This window comes from Pezoporus wallicus, unplaced genomic scaffold (assembly GCF_028554395.1).
Source record: "Pezoporus wallicus isolate ANWC-B61680 ecotype Strahan unplaced genomic scaffold, APGP_CSIRO_Pwel_v1 contig_5767, whole genome shotgun sequence".
Taxonomy (NCBI): domain Eukaryota; kingdom Metazoa; phylum Chordata; class Aves; order Psittaciformes; family Psittacidae; genus Pezoporus; species Pezoporus wallicus.
The window spans coordinates 6,856,167-6,862,723 of NW_026640599.1; positions in this window are offsets into that span (position 1 = coordinate 6,856,167).

Consider the following 6,557-nt stretch of genomic DNA (forward strand, 5'->3'; position numbering starts at 1 on the left):
GTGCTAACAGTGTCTCGCAGTTATTACTGTGCATGGTAAGAGGACAAGTATCTGCATTCCACTTGTCACATGAGATGAACTCAGGTAGACCTCCTCATGTTCACGGTGAATTTTGTATGCATCTGTAGCCCAAATGTGTCATCATATTTCATAAGCATGTATGCCCGTGTTTTTTTAACAACATCATTCCAAGCACTGGGGTGGTGCCGCTCCTAAAAATCAGTGACAAAGCCAAAGGAAACCAAGAATGGGTGTTAAATAATACCAACCCGTGAAGACAATTTAACTGAAAATGCAGTTGTTTAAAACACTGAGGAAATGCAAACAAACAAAAAGATTGTTGGCAGGTCTTCTTAGAAGAAGATAAGCTTGCAGATTCTGGAATTAACCCTTGAGAAATAGGGAAAAGATTGCCCAGGAATCATTAGGTTAGCTTGGAACAGTACTAACAACTTTCTTCTGAAACACCATCTCTAGTTAATCTGTGCACTGAAGCATCCTCTTCAACTATTTTAGTTTACTAGTCCAGTTGGTATTAGTTCAGATGTGTATAGAATTTTTTGATTCACTAATTTTTTTGGAGGAGGAACAAGAAGAAAGATCATAAAACCCTGCAATAAAAGAAGTGTAGTAAAATGTTCCCCTACCTTTTGTAGAAGGTGTCCCTGCCTGTGGCAGGGGGATGGAACTAAGTAATCTTTAAGGTCCTGTCCAACCCAAACCATTCTATGATTTTTACTTGTTCATTTACAGCTGTTCTCTAAAAAAAGTTAACCAAAGCTTTCAATTTCCTCAATTATTTCAGTAAATTTTATTTTATCGCTTCAGTTGGGTCAAAAAGCTATTTTTTTTCTCCTCACTGTTTGGTTATCTTGGTGTTTGTTTTATGGGGTTATGCCTGTAGTACTGAAGCACAGAATGTCAATTTTAACCTCATGCATTTGAGGTTTTAAAAGAATAACCCTTTGTACAGGAGTCTATCACCTGACCATGAAATGCATCCTTGAACTGTTGGCCACTCATATATTATTGACTTTTACTTTGTAATAGGCCTTACATAAAAGGGAACAAAGCATGCCTGGTTACTTACCGGCATACTGCCAAGCAACAGCAGCCCCACTGGGTCCTCAGTCCATGTGCTGTACCTAGAGTCTGGTTGGATGACTGCCGTGCTGAGAACCACACAGATAATGGCCTACCTTTTGATTCAGACAAGGTTCAGAAGATGTATTGTCTAGCCTGATACTATACAGATCAGTAAGTGCTGAATTATATAACAACAGCTGTACAGCAGCCTAGCCTTAAATCACGTTATCTATCCATTAGCAGATTTTTGTTCCAAACTACTCATTTTCAATGTTTTCTTCTGTTGCTTTAAATGTTAGGGGGTAGAGTTGTTTTGAGGTTTTTTTCAGATCAGTGTTCCAATTGTTTTAAATAAAATGGTAAGTAACAGTGAATTAATTTCTTGCTATATTTTCTTTGTATTATACTTAATTATTTCAGAAAACAGTTCCTACAAGAATAGCAGAAGACATGTATGGCTTCATTTTCTTCTCAGCACAGCCCAGTATTGGTTCTCTATATATATATTTGAAGACCATGCACATATATAAATAGAAACCTACATCTATGAGTGTCTAAATATATTCAAAAAATCATAATATACTTTTCCTTTTCAGCTGTCACTTTTAACTAGATACCATCACGAGAGGAGGAGCAACCAAAATAATAATCATTAGTTTGTCACTGTATCATTTTTAATGAGACTGTGCTCTGTAGGAATCATCTGGAAGAATGAATCACTTGCTTTATTTCTTAAAAGCCTGGTTTTCACTCTGGCACAGGTTGGGAATGCTTTCCTCTGCTAATTCAGGGATTCATGAAGCTATGACAAACCTCTCCAGGTTTGGATAAGATAAATTTGGGGAGGTATGCTTAATCCAAAATTTACACAGGCAGAAAGGTTATTTTAGCTCTGTGATTCTGACAAAGTAGGGGAAGATAGAAGTGCAATTAGTAAAGGGCTATATATAAAACTAGAAAAATAAGGGATTTGATGCATGATTTGATATACAATGCTCTAACGAAAACCCTGTTTAGTGTGGGGTTGTTTACTTGTACACATGCACAATACCTTATTTTGCACTTCTCTTATTTATTTGTTCTCTTTACCTATGGCTTCCATACTCAAATGTGAAGGTTTCAGGAGCAGGCACAGCTCCTGCTCTTCTGCGTTTCCTACCCTTCCCAAGGAGAAATGGGCCAATTTACCTCACAGTCAAATAATGGCTAAAGAACAGACTCATTACACTCAGCTTCTTGTCTCACTTCAGAAACATTTTAATGCTGGCCATATGCCCTTTCATGACTTTGATGTCTGCAATTTAAACATCAAACAGTTTTTCTTTTGCTGTATCATCACTGCCTTGCATCCTGTATCATGTAACAAGACTTTAAAGCCCATTGTGTGTTGCATGGATAAAAAGTGCTACTGTAAAAGTATTACTGGGGCGGAGAGGAGCCTCCTCAGACATTTAATGTGGATGTGGTGTCAAAGAATTAGTAGGCATGTGAATGAAAGAGCAGAAACCATTGCCTACACTGGCAAAAATACTGTTACATAGGATCTTTCTGGCAGAGGAACATTGTTATCAGTCACACTTCAAGTCTCTCTGGCTACAGATGGACTAGTCGACTGATGTGTCTGAGCATGTGTTGAAATCTGAATGCCTATAAACAGTAAGAGCCCTACAAATGTTTCCCCTGAGCCACCTAGCAATCTCTTCATTAGCATCTTGCCACTGAGTTATTCCCAGTGGAGATGGTGTGCAACCCAGCTTTGGAGCCTGAGCATCAAGGAATATTGTAAGGAAGAGTCTGCACCCCCTTGGCCCAGATGCCAGAGGATGATCACTGGCAGATTTAACTCACAATAGCAAGCACAGCCTCTGGTTTGGGTGTCCTGCCTCCAGTCCTGGCTTGTGTAAACCAGCACACATACAGGGTGAGGGTAAGCAGTGCCAGGTTCATTGGAGTCCCAGACTGACTGCCTGCCTCCTCACAGTGAGCCACAGCTTGCTTTCAGACCCTGGTGGCTGGCATCTCATCCAAATTCTCTTTCAAAGTACATCTGCACAAAGCTGTAACTGGCTATCATTTTTAACCATACAAATGTCGAGTTCCTTTTTTAATCTAGTTCATTACTTCATTGATGGTGTGGGGTAATTAATTTCTTAATGTGGGAAGGGGGAAAATCTTTTTTTTATCGTTTCGAATGTGCCGCTTTGTAATTCCGCTGAACTTTGTGTGACATGGAAAACAAAACAACCCAACTTTACTTTCTTTCCGTCATGTCCCACACATTACTTTCCTGAACCAAGGAAGTAACTTCAGATTTTTCATTCCTGTCATATTTTAATGATGGCATTTTCCCATATACCCAGTAAATTCTGACAGCTTTCTCAGATCCCTTTTACCTTTGGAGTTCATTTTATGGGAGGGAGGTGTGATGTGCAACACCACACAGGAGAACACACCACCCAGCTGACACATCCTGTTTCCATTTTCTCTCTTACTCCTCATCCCATTCCACATGTACACCAAAACCTTGTTTGGTTTTATTTCTAGCTGCATGTTCAGCCAGCACATTTGCCATATTGTCCACAATGGGCCCCAGGCAATTTGCCCAGTAGCCATCACTCATCCTGTGAAGTAGAAGAGTGGTGATTTGGGTTAGGTTTGTTTTGTTTTCTTAGGGTTTTGGTTTGTTTGTATTTTTCTGTTTCCCTTTGCCTTCATTTTCAGTTGGTCATTCTGTGAAAAGTAACACTGAAAGAATTATGGTTCCTACTCAGTACCAGGGGAGAGTGTTCCAACAACAATTCTGATAGTCCGGAGTTTCTTGAAAACACTTATGAAAGCCATTATCATAGTAATCATGAGAAAAGGACAAAATTAAATTTGGTGCTCCATTTCAATGGTTTCCTGACTGCACTGCATGTTGTAACAATGCTGTAAGAAAAGAAATACCGTCTTTATTTCAGTTTCTCAATTGTCTTTGTTTAGAGTTTTAAACATCTTGTTCTAGTTGTCACCCTACTGATGTGTTTCTAAAAAAATAACAAAGCAATTCATTTTTCACCAAATTGCCTAGGAGTGCCTATCCCAGTGAGGGCAGTGAAGTAGTTGAGAGGGTTCACAAAGTTAAGACTACTCTTAAGTATGGTAATAACCACATTAACTTGGAAGTAGTTCATAAAGCTAGGTTACCCTGAAAATGACTAAAGATTCTTACCAAAGGATGCTTAGTTATATTCTAAATAATAATAAACCCCTCCCCTATTTTTTCTCAGATACTAGCTTCTTGCCTGTCAAAACATAAGAGCGCTACTTCTGATTCCCAATAATTAAGTGGCTACTTGGCAACAGCTATTTGGGTGGAACATTTGCTTGGCTGCTCCCAGTACATAGTCCATGACTGTTCCTCCCTCGCACAAGCAATCTTCAGCAAGGTCATGAGCAGGGCACAACTGCAAATAAGTCCTCAGCCTCCTGTCAGTACGTGTATTTACTTGCAGGAGTGGAACACGAATTTTCAGTACTGTTGACATGCACTTTGCTGGCAAGTGCATGGCAACATTTCTGAGAGAAATTCTGAGAGAATTCTGAGCATTTCTGAGAGAGAACAGTTCACAAAATAACTCAAAAAGACACAGGAAGAAAACCATAAATACAATCTAAAATACTAAAAGTTGGGTATTTTTTTTTTTTTATTCAGTTTCACATTTGTGGTGTTCAGAGGACAACAGCACAGGGAGCAATAGGTGCACCAGGGATCTGTGACTGAGTTTGGAAGCCAGTGGTACTTCCCTTACTAAGCCCGAATCTGCTACCCTCAAACCCCCCTAAACTTCTGTAAAAACTGACTTGGTAGGAAGCAGTGTCTTTCTTCATAAAATAATTATAAGCAATCTGTGTTAATCAATCTGTGTCACAGAATCAGCAGAAAAACCCCTGACAGTTCAAGTGCGAAAACAATTACCATTGGAAATAAATTCTCTAACATCTAGTAGTTTTTGATGAAATCTTTGTCCCCCTTGACAGAATGGCCTTGTGCCTGCTTCTACTGCATGATGTGTGTTAACTTCTCTGGCACCCAAATTCACCAAAATAGGCCTTACAATGAATTTTATTACAGTAAAGGCTTACAGCCAGCAAGAACTCTGTGGGTCTTTATTCTGTTTTCTCTCAAAGTAGCTCATACTTGTAATTAATCTTCCTTCTATTCCAGAAAGTGCCTATCAGGGGGAGGGGAACAGAATGCAAGAGTTAATTTATGTTTTACTACACATATAAACATTCCAATAATGCTTTTGAGATATTAAAAGCAATCTTAAAGCCCTATTTATGGATTTCATGAGCCATCCTGCGATCAACCGGAGCATATTTGCATGGATCTCTTGATACTCTCAAACAGAAGGGATGTGTGCGCAAAATCCTAAAACATCAAAATTCTGCTGGGGGAGAAGAGGGACACTTTTTTCTTTTTCCAAGAATTGTACCAATATTATGCATGTTTGTAAAAGAACAAGTGTTATTCTAGGGGAGAAAACCTCCATCTAAAAATTAGGATAATACCCAAAAATAAAAAATTATTTTTCATCTTGAAACCATCAATTGACTAGGTCTGGGAAGCACAGATTTAGACTGTAAGGCCAAAACAATTCAAGCAGGTACTCCCTCACAGAAGCGACTTTACTCAACACAAATATCCACCTATTCTCTGAAGCAGTAAGTGCTTAAGGAGGTTTAGAGTGGTACTTTTATTCAGTAACTCTATGAAAGAATATCAAGGTTCCCCTTGGGTTATAGAGGTTAAGTTTATTTCCTTGACAAGTGGGAACATCTGTATTACCAGGATGTGTGCTTGCACGTGCTACTAGTGTGCAGTCCAGCAAGATCCACACACGCCCAGGAAACCAGTAGTGAGTTCAAAGGGTTGCATGCATGCCCCAGCAACTTCATTCTTCCGTCCAGCATGTGATGTCAACCTTCCTTCCACAGAAGCAATCCTTAACCCCACAGCAGCCATTCCACTTGCTGAAGTCTTCTGGAGAGGGGAAAGCCTGGCTGAGGTTTGGGCTGCAGCAGCACATGGCTACGTTCACCAGAAGGGCTTCTACCTCACTCCAGGTGGCTCCTCAGTCTGTGCTGGCCTAAAGATTCGTAGAATTGTCAAATCCCTGGTTGGAAGGGATGTCACGGATGTCATCTGGTCCAGCCTTTCTAGCAAAGCATGACCTAGAGTAGATATCCCAGCATCCTGTTTAGCCAGATCCTACAAGTGTCCAATGCTAGGGAATCCACCACTTCCCTGTGGAAATTATTCTAATGGCTGATAGATCTCATAGTGAAAAAATTTCCTTTTGTGTCCAAATGGAATCTCCCCACGAGTAACTTGTGCCCATTACTCCTTGTCTTCTCTATATGACTCCTTGTAAAAAGGGAGTCTCCATCTTCTTTAAGTACTTGGAATATGGTGATATGGTTTTCCC